Source organism: Zingiber officinale, chromosome 10B (assembly GCF_018446385.1).
Source record: "Zingiber officinale cultivar Zhangliang chromosome 10B, Zo_v1.1, whole genome shotgun sequence".
Classification (NCBI taxonomy): Eukaryota; Viridiplantae; Streptophyta; class Magnoliopsida; order Zingiberales; family Zingiberaceae; genus Zingiber; species Zingiber officinale.
In genome coordinates, this window is record NC_056005.1 from 91,628,522 (window position 1) to 91,640,374 (window position 11,853).

The 11,853-nt window shown below is 41.0% G+C and overlaps 1 non-coding gene across 1 annotated transcript; it reads right to left on the bottom strand.

Moving 5' to 3' along the window:
• Nucleotides 1-202: 202 nt before the first annotated feature.
• LOC122030631 lies at nucleotides 203-308 on the bottom strand. The gene has a single exon (XR_006125504.1). It is a non-coding gene; the product is annotated as a small nucleolar RNA R71 (small nucleolar RNA).
• Nucleotides 309-11,853: the final 11,545 nt, after the last annotated feature.

Below are 11,853 nucleotides of genomic sequence, written 5' to 3' on the forward strand. Positions count from 1 at the left end.
CTTGAGACATTTCTAGAGCTTTGTGATTTGGTGAATTGTGAAGGAGTATTAGCAGATGCAGTCCGATTGATGGCATTTCCATTTAGTATCAAGGACAAAGCAAGGACTTGGTTATATTCTCTCCGTCCTCAAAGTATCACAAGTTGGGAACAATTGGAGCAGAAATTTCTAAATCACTTTTTCCCTCCAAGCAAAACAATCTACATGAGGAGTTGCATCACGAATTTTGCTCAGGCACATGGAGAATCAATATTTGAAGCATGGGACAGATTCAAGAGTCTACAAAGACAGTGCCCTCATCATGGTTTGGAAAAATGGCTGACCCTGCATATATTTTATAGGGGAATCTCTTTCTCAGATAAGTGTTTGTTAGATTCATCAGCTGGAGGTTCTTTTATGGACAAGAGTATAGAAGAAGCTTATACATTAATTGATCAAGTGACATTGAACCTCCATGGATGGTCGAGCAAAAGTTGGATGGAATCTCCCTTAGAAATTCAAGAAGTACAAGCCATATATACAAGAGAGCCTATCAAACAAAATGCAGTTCAACCACCCAAGAATGTCGAAATTCAGAAGTCACAGAATGAGGAGTTCAAACATTTGGGGCCAAGGATTGAGAGCATAGTTTCAAAATGGTTCAAAGAAGATCCCCCTGCTTTACAGATAAAATCTAGTGAGATTTGTAATGATACTGAGTTGAGAAAGGGAAAGAATCATGAAGAACTTCTGAAGAAGGACATGTTTAGAATTGAAGAGAAGAATAATAGAAGATCACAAGAACTCAATTCCATTTTTCTAGGAAGTTCCCAAAGGCCACAAGTACCTTGCCCTCAATGGTTGATTATGTAGGACCGTTGCGGCCGGCTAGAAGGGGGTTGTTGGATAGTCCTGTAAAATAAAAAACAAACAACCCTTCTCGAACTCTTTAAGCTAACACTTGCATAAATAAAGCAGAGCAAATAAATAAAGCATTAAAAAGACGAGACACAAAAGATTTACTTGGTTACAACCGATGTGGTTGTTAATCCAAGGAAGATTAAGCTCACTTAAAAACTCCTTCAGGCGGAGAAGCCTCGTACAACGTTGAAGTGAAGAAAACAGAAGCTCAACTCTAGACTAAAGCTTACAAGCGTTGGAATTACAATTCAGAGTTCATTTAAAAAGCTTCTGGACCAAGGCTATATTTATAGCCTTGGTCGGGGCTTCCCTCCGGCTTCTCGTCCCTCAGAATCACCGCGTGTTTCCTTCTCTTCTGCCTGCGTACTCATCCGCAGTCTTCGTCCCTCGGACGCACCGCGTGCCGTCCTTCTCACTAGCCGTGTCTCTTGCACCCCGAGCAATCTTCCGCTCCAGCTTTCGTCCCTCGGAACCACTGCACGCTTCCTTCTCGTCCGCCGGTGTACTCTTCCGCAGCACCTCGTCCCTCGGACTGCCATCCTTCTCACTAGCTGCGTCTTCCGCTCGATTACCTGTGTTCCTAAGCTCTTGCACACTTAGACACAAGGTTAGAATAACACAGGACCTAACTTAACTTTTTGATCACACCAAAACAACCTTGGGGTTCCAACAATCTCCCCCTTTTTGATGTGATCAACCCAAGTTAAGCTAGGGTCAAAATAGACATAAAATAAAACTAACTTAATTTGCAATTTAGTGCAAAAAGATAGAAACATTAAATTTAAAAAATTTGTAATTTTCAATTTTCTATCTCCCCTTAGACTTATACTTTTTCTTCTCCCCCTTTGATCACGTAAAAAATTGGGGTTGTAAGAAAAATCTAAGGGTTGACACTTAGAAATTTTATAAGAATCTATTTCAATGACTTTCTAGAAAATATCTAAGTCAAGAAAATTTTCTAAGTCAAAATTAAGTTTTGAAAAATTTCTAAGCATCGTTATCAAGAAAAAAAACTTTCTAAGCCGAAAACTTTATGCAAGAACAATTTAAAATAATTTTTGAGAATATTTAGAAAAATTAAAAAAATTCTATGCATTTATTTAATTTTTATTTCTCATAATTTTATCAGAAAGTTTTAAATTTCCATTTTAATTTATCATAACTTCTTAAATCACATTTTTTCAGATTTAAGGCAACAAATATTAAATATGCTAAAAATTTTATTCGTTCTTTTAACATTTCATTTTCTGTTATTTTTTTATTTTCTACTTCACAAAAATATTTCAATAACTTAAATTCTAACTTGAAGAAATATTTTGTCCAAAATTCGTTTGAAGAAATATTTTGTAATTTGCAATCATTTTTTAACAAAAATTCTAATTTGCAGGAATCTATTAATAACAGATTTCTTAATCCGAAAAACTTTTCGATGACTCAATTTCTAATTTGCAAAACTTTTTCGAGAAAGTAATTTGCAATTCGAAAAAATATTCGAAGAAAATTTTCGACAACATTTCTAATTTGCATAATTCTTTCGAAAAAATATTTTGCAATTTACAAAAGTCTTTCGACAAAATTTCTAACTTGCAAAACTCTTTTATCAAAATATTTTGTAATTCGTAAGAATCTTTCATCGAAATATTTTGCAGTTCGAAGAATTCTTTTGATAATATTTTTAATTTGCAGAATTCTTTCAAAGTTATTGGTAAACCAAAAAACGCTTTCAATGATTCGATTTTTAACTCGTAAAAATTTCCAATCAACTTTTCATTTTCAGGCAAATTTTCAATAAATTTATCCAATTTCTCAGAAGGTGAAGACCATACCTGACTTACCTTGTCAACGATTGATTCTCCCCCTGTTGAGTTGCTTTCTTCCAATATCTCTCCCGTTTCATTGATGCTCACCTGGGATGAGCTTTCTGTGTCCTCGGGATGGAGATAGACTATCTCGGTAGTTTCCTCATTCTCGGACTGTTCTGTCGGCGGCTCGGTGTCCATCAAGGAGTCGGATTCGGTTTCACCTGGTTCTTCGTAGATCTTCAAGAACTTTTTCCAAAGTTCTTTTGCGTTCTTGTATTCTCCGATTTTGTCGAGATCTTCTTTTGGTATTACGGTTAGAATGTGAAATTTAGCTCGCGCGTTTGCCATAAACTCCTCACGTTGCTTGTGAGTCTAGCGACGTTTATCGATTTCTTCTCCGTACGCGTTCTTCGGTTCTTCATAACCAAATTTCATTATTAAATAAATACCAAATTTGAGTTAAGGTATACCTCCATTTTTTGTTTCCAGACGGAAAAATCCCCCTCGAATGCAGGTGGGTAGTCGCTAGCTCCGGCCATCGTTTTGTTGCTTGAGACGGCAGTTAGTCCTTCTTGAAGCGTCTCGGCTCTGATACCACTTGTAGGACCGTTGCGGCCGGCTAGAAGGGGGTTGTTGGATAGTCCTGTAAAATAAAAAACAAACAACCCTTCTCGAACTCTTTAAGCTAACACTTGCATAAATAAAGCAGAGCAAATAAATAAAGCATTAAAAAGATGAGACACAAAAGGTTTACTTGGTTACAACCGATGTGGTTGTTAATCCAAGGAAGATTATGTTGGGACCAAATATGTAGCTAGAGGGGGGGGGGGGGGGGGGGGGGGGAATAGCTCGACATGATCTCATGCTCGTCGCTGCTTGTTTCTTCAAAGATATACAACGGAAAACAAACAAGAAACAAAATACAACGCTAACAAGAGGATTTACTTGGTATCCACCTCATAAGAGGTATCCAAGGATCCACACACTCACGCACCCTCCACTAATAAAACACTCCTTTACGGTAACTACCGAAGGCGGAGAAGCCCTACAAGTTCACACTACAAGAAGAGAGGGAAAGGAAACAAAATATAAGCAAAAGCTTACAAGTTTGCATAAGAAAACCCTAACCCTACCTTTCTTCTTCTTAATGTAGATCCGCCTCTTGACTTGGGAAACCCTCCAAGAACCTTCAAGATCTGGCGTGAGAACTGTGGAGAAGTGGCTGGAGTCACTGTGAGGATCGGAGATGAAAGCCGTGGAAGTTCTGTCGAGAGAAGCGCTCGCCAACAGCTATATCCTGCTCCAACGGTCAAATCCCGATCGATTGGATTGCTCCCAATCGATCAGGGAGGCTTTGGATCGATCGGTCGATCGATCCAGAGCGCCTCTGTGCTCTCGGGAAGTGCTTGGATCGATTGGCTGATCGATCCAGGACTTATCGAGCAGAATCGCGACTCCAATCGATCGGCCAATCGATTGGAGGCTCTGAATCGATCGGCCGATCGATCCAGAGCTGTTCTGTGCGATCGCCATTCTCCCAATCGATCAACCGATCGATTGGGCATGAGCTAATCGATCGGTTGATCGATCCAGCCCATGTGGACTTGCTTAATCAAGTCCAAAAGTCCCTAAAACCAACATCTTGTCAACCATGACTGTTGGTGCGGTTAGCACTAACAGTCTAACTCAGGTTTTGATGAATGACAAATCAGGTTAAGTTAGGTTCGTCGTTATCTAACACTCTGATCAAGTGTGCAGGATAAGTCCAGACAGGTCGACGGGCTGACCGGATGTCTGACACGAAGTCCAAGCGGGTCGATGGGCTGACCGGACGCTTGGCGAGAAGTCCAGCTAGGTCGATGGCCTGACCGGATAGCTGGAGAGAAGTCCAAGCGGGTCGACGGGCTGACCGGACGCTTGGCGAGAAGTCCAGCTAGGTCGACGGGCTGATCGGATAGCTAGCGAGAAGTCCAGACGGGTCGAAGGGCTGACCGGACGTCTGGCAAGTAAGTAAGGTAAGTCACTGGAGGGGAGTGACTGCGAGGACGCGTTCCCGGGAAGGGAACATTAGGCGTCGATCCGGCTTAGATCCATTTCGGATATCTAAGTCGAGATCGTGACTAGATTCCGGTCTCGGAAAGACGGAATCTAAGTCATACTTCTTATGTCAAATTTATAAATTGTGCTAACACTCTATTTTGCAGGATATACATTATTTATTTGCCTCGGACTAACCTTGTTTTGCAGGAGAAGGAATCTCTGGAAAAAGGTGGTCCGGGCGTCCGGAAGGGATCCGGGCGCCCGGAGGCAATTTTTATCCTCCGCGTCGCCTCGCCACGTGGAGCATCCTGACTGGACTTGCCACGTCGCACCAGGGCGCCCGGAAGGGATCCAGACGCCCGGAGCAGCATATAAAAGAAGCCCCAGGGGTGGAGCTTCTAAAACACATCTCTCAGAATTCCCAGATTGTTTTGCTGCTCTGTGCTCCAGCGACACCAACAAAGCTCCGACAACACGCCCTTGCTCTTTAAGTTTTCTTTTCTGTCGGTACAGCTTTGTGTTTTGTTTCATTAGCATTTCTTGTACTCTTTTTGTAATCACATTCGAATTGCTAGTGATTGCCCAACGAAAGTGGTCAAGGACCACGGGCCTTCGAGTAGGAGTCGTCACAGGCTCCGAACGAAGTAAAATCAATTGTGTTCATTTACTTTTCCGCTGCGTACTTTTACACGAGTTTTCGAATCGATATTCACCCCCCCTCTATCGAACGATCACGGTCCTACAATGACTTATTGGTACATCATGCCTAGCATCCGGTCACTCTTGACCTGCTAGGACTCCCTCACCAAGTGTCCGGTCAGTGCCTTTGACCCACTTGAACTTTTCTCCTCGTGCCAAGTGTCCGGTCATCCTTGATCCACTTGGACTTATCTTCACCAGGTGTCCGATCAACCTTGATCCACCTGAATTTCCCGTGACAAGTATCCGGTCAATCCCTTTGACCTACTTGGGCTTCCCAACACCAGATGTCTGACCAAACTTGATCCATCTGGATTTCCTGTGCCTGGCTTCACTCACCAGGACTTTCACCTAGCTTCACTCACTAGGACTTCTCCTTTGCCTGGCTTCACTCACCAGGACTTTCCATACTGCCTAGCTTCACTCACTAGGTCTTTCACCTGGCTTCACTCACCAGGATTTTCATCTGCCCGGCTTCACTCACCGGGACTTCCTTTCTGCCTAGCTTCACTCACTAGGACTTCTCATCTGCCTGGCTTCACTCACTAGGACTTTCCACAATTGCCTGACTTCACTCACCAGGACTTTCTAGTCTACCTAACCTCCCAGTTAGGACTTTCACCTGGCTTCACTCACCAGAATTTTCCAGTCAAGTATCCAGTCAACCTTGACCTACTTGACTCTTCTTCACAATCTCCCTACATGAACAATTGTACCTGTAATTTCCATGTATTGTCTCCATGTATTGTCAAATATCAAAACCTAAACATCAAGACTCGAGCTTGACCCAATTCAAGCTCAGTCAACCAAGTCAACCTTGACCTAGGGAATATTGCACCAACAATCTCCCCCTTTTTGATGTTTGACAATACCACTTCTAAGTTAGACTAATCCCATAGCCTCAACTCCCTTCATGCCAATATATGAATGATGGTTTCCTTTATTCTCCTTCTTTCCTAGAGGGCAAACTCCCTCTTTAGGTAATGAAGGCCTAACTTAACCACACATTCTCCCCCTATTGGCACACATCAAAAACTCTCCCCCTGAAGAGTTACCCAACGTTGTTGACAACTTCACTCATTGTTCACAATACAATAACGAAGGTCTCATACCCTTCATTATTCTAAACGCTCATCCTTGAGCATATACCACTTGGTATAATAAAGATATCCACTCTCCATTACATTCAAATGCCCAAACTTGAACATTTTCGCTAAAGAAGGTTAACCACCTTCCAAGGTGTATGAAAAATAGATTTTCATGTTCTTAAAGAGTAACTCTCACTAAAGACATGCACGTAACTTCTGTCATTGCACCAACAATGACTTGGAATCCCTAAACCTTTAGGAAACCCAAATTTAGAAGTTTTGAGGTTCAAAAATTCAATATTGAAACCAAACCTTAACCTAAACCTCTACTTAGTCTCCCTTAACCAATCCGTCCTTGTTTTCATCACGAAAACTCCCCATAAATGTATACAAATGTGTTTTGAGGGATTATGAATAGTTATCTAGACTAAAGATGGTTCAAAATGCTGAAATCAAGCTTTCCCAGCCAAAATCAACATTCCCAATCGATTAGAGTTGGGATCCAATCGATTGAACCCTGCTGAATCGATCCACTGATCGATTCAGACTGCGTGGATCGATCGACTGATCAATCCAGCGAGCTTTTGCTCGTGGGAAAACTCCTCTCAATCGATCGCCCGATCGATTGAGGCACTTCAATCGATCGGGTGATTGATTGAAGCACTGAAAAACTGAAATTCAATTTCAGTGTATTTCAGAAACCCTTAGAAAATTCTATAAAATTCAAAAAATCATAAAAAATCATGTAGACATTCCTTAGGGCATATACTATCAAGGAAAAATAGTTTTATATGAAAATACTTTCTATTTTCCAAGATTGACACAAAGTTGAAAACTTATAAAAACTTTAGTGTTTTCTTCTAGTTTGTGTTTAACTTTTCAATGATGATTACTATCAAAAGATAGTCTTCACCAAGGTTTTCCAAAAGAATTTTAAAACCTTTTTCAAAACCAATATCCAACCATGTTCCTTAGGCTCAATGCACATGACTTGTACATTAGCTTTCCCAATGATTGGAAAACACATAACTATGTGTTTTAATGAACATAAAACTCAAAAGAATGCACTAAATCAACATCTTGAGTTTTGTTCATTACCCTAACATCTCACTTGTATTTAATGTGTACGAAAACACACACAAATCACCTTATAGTCCTTTTGTGAGATGCAAAGTTCGATTTTGCCCTAAACTAGGGATTATGCATATCTATCTAGACATTTTGAAATATAAATATCCACCAAGGATGTTACTTGTTAATGAATGTCATTTATCCTTAGTTTGCATGGAATTAAAAACAATGCATGATGTGTTATGGCATACATCAAAGATAAATAATTTTCAAAAGAAAATTTCCTATGACTACATGATGTATGTATGATATGACATGGTATTTTTATGTTTTTCATAATATGACATGAATGCAAAATATGATGCCATGGCATATGGTGGACAAACAAACGCATGATAAATTAGCATAAATAAAATACCTAGATTATCTATCTAAGTATCATTAACCTTAGCTAACTTTAACAAATTTGAACTCTAGATTGCCCACTATTTCCCAAGAGAATGCCAAAGTCTAATTTTGACATTTCTTTTACTTTTCTTAATTTGTGCCAATTCAAATTAAGCATATTCCTCAAATTTTGGCACAATTTTCTCCTTCAAGGAGTAATCATCGAGATCAAGTTCTAAATTTTTTGCCCTTACTCCTTAAGAACATACCAAAATCCCAATTTGGTAGTTCTTTATGATTTTCTCAATTGTGCCGATTTAATTTAAAATTTAACTTTCAAATTTATGGCACATTTTACTCTTCCAAAGAGTAATGAAACTCCACTTCATTTTCAAAGGTTGATAATAACATTGAAAATGCTCTTAGAGTACCAACTTCATCATGATTGGGTTAACTACCCTTCCAATTAGAGTTGACACTCTCTAACCCATCTAAGGGGTAGAGAAAATGCTCCTAGGAACCCAACACCTATTGGTGCTCCTTGGATGCTCTAGGTATTCACTAGGAATAGCCTCCCTAGATACCTTCCTAATGACCTTGTTAGACTTTTTAGAAGCCTTGGTCACATTTTCTAGATCAACTCTAGGGATTTCTTCCCTTGTGATCTTCTTTGTGACTTTCTTGGACTTCTTAGAAGTCTTAGTCACTTTTGTTGCAAAAATACTCTTAAGAATAACCTTCCTAGTATTTTTGACTTGACCATTTGACCTAGGGTTGGTTCCATAATTATATGGAACCATATGATAAGAAGGCACATCTTTTTTAGTTTTAGGTTTGTATCCCAAACCCCTATGGTTCTTGGATGACCTTTGTTGTCCTAAACCTAGATTTTGCTCATTTCGCCCTTTTAGGATATTTTCCATCCTTTTTAGGGTCTTTTCCATTTTATCAAGCCTTGACCTCAAGACTTGATTTTCTTCCCATAGCTCCCTAGATTTTGATTTTTCTTTAAATCCTTGAGCATTTTTATTTCTAGGCTTATAACTATGGTTCTTAGTGTTATTGCCTAAACTTTTACCTACCTTCCTAACCCTAGATGTGGTAGTCTTAGCATGGAGAGCCATATGTTTTTATTTAATGCTATCATGCTCCCTATTTTTATGATAAATAGAATTAAAATGATAAAAATTTGAATTAGCATGCTTTTTACCATTATTTAAAGGGGTAGACTCTATAAATGATACCTTTCGTTTTACCTTGAAAGCTCCCCCTTGAGTTGTGCTTTCTCCTTGAGTCTTGACCGCTTTCTTCCCCTTGGGACATTGACTCCGATAGTGTCCCTTTTGATTGCAAGAGAAGCACACAATGTGCTCCTTGCTCTTCTTTGTTCCGGGAGCGGTCTCTTTGGGCTTCTCCTTGCCCTTTGGTGTCATTTGGCCCTTCTTCTTGGCCAATTTTGGGCATTTGCTTTTGTAGTGTCCATGTTCCCTACACTCAAAACATATAATGTGATTTTTATTTTTAATTAAAATATTTATACCTTCACATGTAGGGATGACACTTGATCCTCCATTTGATGTCTCTTAATTTTTAGAGGATACATCATCTTCTTCTTCTCCTTTTGACCCAGATGTAGAAGCTTCTCCTTCTTCTTGATCCGGTGTCACCAAAGGTCGCTCCCCCTCAATCCTAGAGGTGGAGACTTCTTCATCTTCATCTTCATCTTGTACATGGAACAAGGAGTATGCTCCCTCTTTGTCCTTTTCGTTGCATTTCTTTGAAGATGAAGCTTGTTGGACTTCTTCTTCGGAAGTTGAGCATCTCTCAACTTCGGAGTCCTCTTCTTCTTGTATTTTCTCCAATGAGTCACCCTCTTTCTTGAATTGGTACAGTGGAGGGTTCTTCATGAAGCTTTGACAATTTACTCCATAGATCCTTAGCATCTTGAAATTCTCTAACTTGAGCTAAAATGTTGCTTGGCAATAAATTGACCAATAGCTTGATCACTTTATCATTTGCCTCGCTCCTTTGAATTTGCTCTCAGCTCCATTTATTCTTCTTGAGAACCTTGCCCTTGGAGTTTGTTGGAGCTTCGAAGCCTTCCATTAGAGCAAACCATTGCTCTATCTCCATCATAAGAAAATTTTCAATTCTTGATTTCCAAGAATCGAAACTCGTGGATACATATGGTGGAGACACCCTTATATCGAATCCGAGTCCATCTCGGAATTCCATCTTGAAGTTGAGATTCTTGAATTCTTTGACTTTGATGAATTTGCTTCAACTTCTTCGCCCTCTAGCTTTTTTCCCCTTTCGGCAATGATTCCGGTGAAGACCGGCCTCGCTCTGATACCACTTGTTGGGACCAAATATGTAGCTAGAGAGGGGGTGAATAGCTTGGCACAATCTCGTGCTCGTCGTTTCTTGTTTCTTCAAAGATATATAGCGGAAAACAAACAAGAAACAAAATACAATGCTAACAAGAGGATTTACTTGGTATCCACCTCACAAGAGGTGACTAATCCAAGGATCCACACACTCACGCACCCTCCAATAATAAAACACTCCTTTACGGTAACTACCGAAGGCGGAGAAGCCCTATAAGTTCACACTACAAGAAGAGAGGGAAAGGAAACAAAATATAAGCAAAAGCTTACAAGTTTGCACAAGAAAACCCTAACCCTAGCTTTCTTCTTCTTAATGTAGATCCGCCTCTTGACTTGGAAAACCCTCCAAGAACCTTCAAGATCTGGCGTGAGAACTGTGGAGAAGTGGCTGGAGTCACTGTGAGGATCGGAGATGAAAGCTGTGGAAGTTCTGTCGAGAGAAGCGCTCGCCAACAGCTATATCCTGCGCCAACGGTTAAATCCCGATCGATTGGATTGCTCCCAATCGATCGGGGAGGCTTTCGATCGATCGGTCGATCGATCCAGAGCGCCTCTGTGCTCTCGGGAAGTGTCTGGATCGATCGGCTGATCGATCCAGGGCTTATCGCGCAGAATCGTGACTCCAATCGATCGGCCAATCGATTGGAGGCTCTGAATCGATCGGCCGATCGATCCAGAGCTGTTCTGTGTGATCGTCATTCTCCCAATCGATCAACCGATCGATTGGGTATGAGCCAATTGATCGGTTGATCGATCCAGCCCATGTGGACTTGCTCAATTAAGTCCAAAAGTCCCTAAAACCAATATCTTGTCAACCATGACTTGTTGGTACATCATGCCTAGCATCCAGTCACCCTTGACCTGCTAGGACTCCCTCACCAAGTGTCCGGTCAGTCCCTTTGACCCACTTGAGCTTTTCTCCTCGTGCCAACTGTCTGGTCATCCTTGACCCACTTGGACTTATCTTCACCAGGTGTCCGATCAACCTTGATCCACCTTGATTTCCCGTGCCAAGTATCCGGTCAATCCCTTTGACCTACTTGGGCTTCCCAACACCAGATATCTGACCAAACTTGATCCATCTGGATTTCCTGTGCCTGACTTCACTCACCAGGACTTTCACCTAGCTTCACTCACTAGGACTTCTCCTTTGCCTGGCTTCACTCACCAGGACTTTCCATACTGCCTAGCTTCACTCACTAGGTCTTTCACCTGACTTCACTCACCAGGATTTTCATCTGCCCGACTTCATTCACCGGGACTTCCTTTCTGCCTAGCTTCACTCACTATGACTTCTCATCTGCCTGGCTTCACTCACCAGGACTTTCGACAACTGCCTGACTTCACTCACCAGGACTTTCTAGTCTGCCTAACCTCCCAGTTAGGACTTTCACCTGGCTTCACTCACCAGAATTTTCCAGTCAAGTATCCAGTCAACCTTGACCTACTTGACTCTTCTTCACAATCTCCCCACATGGA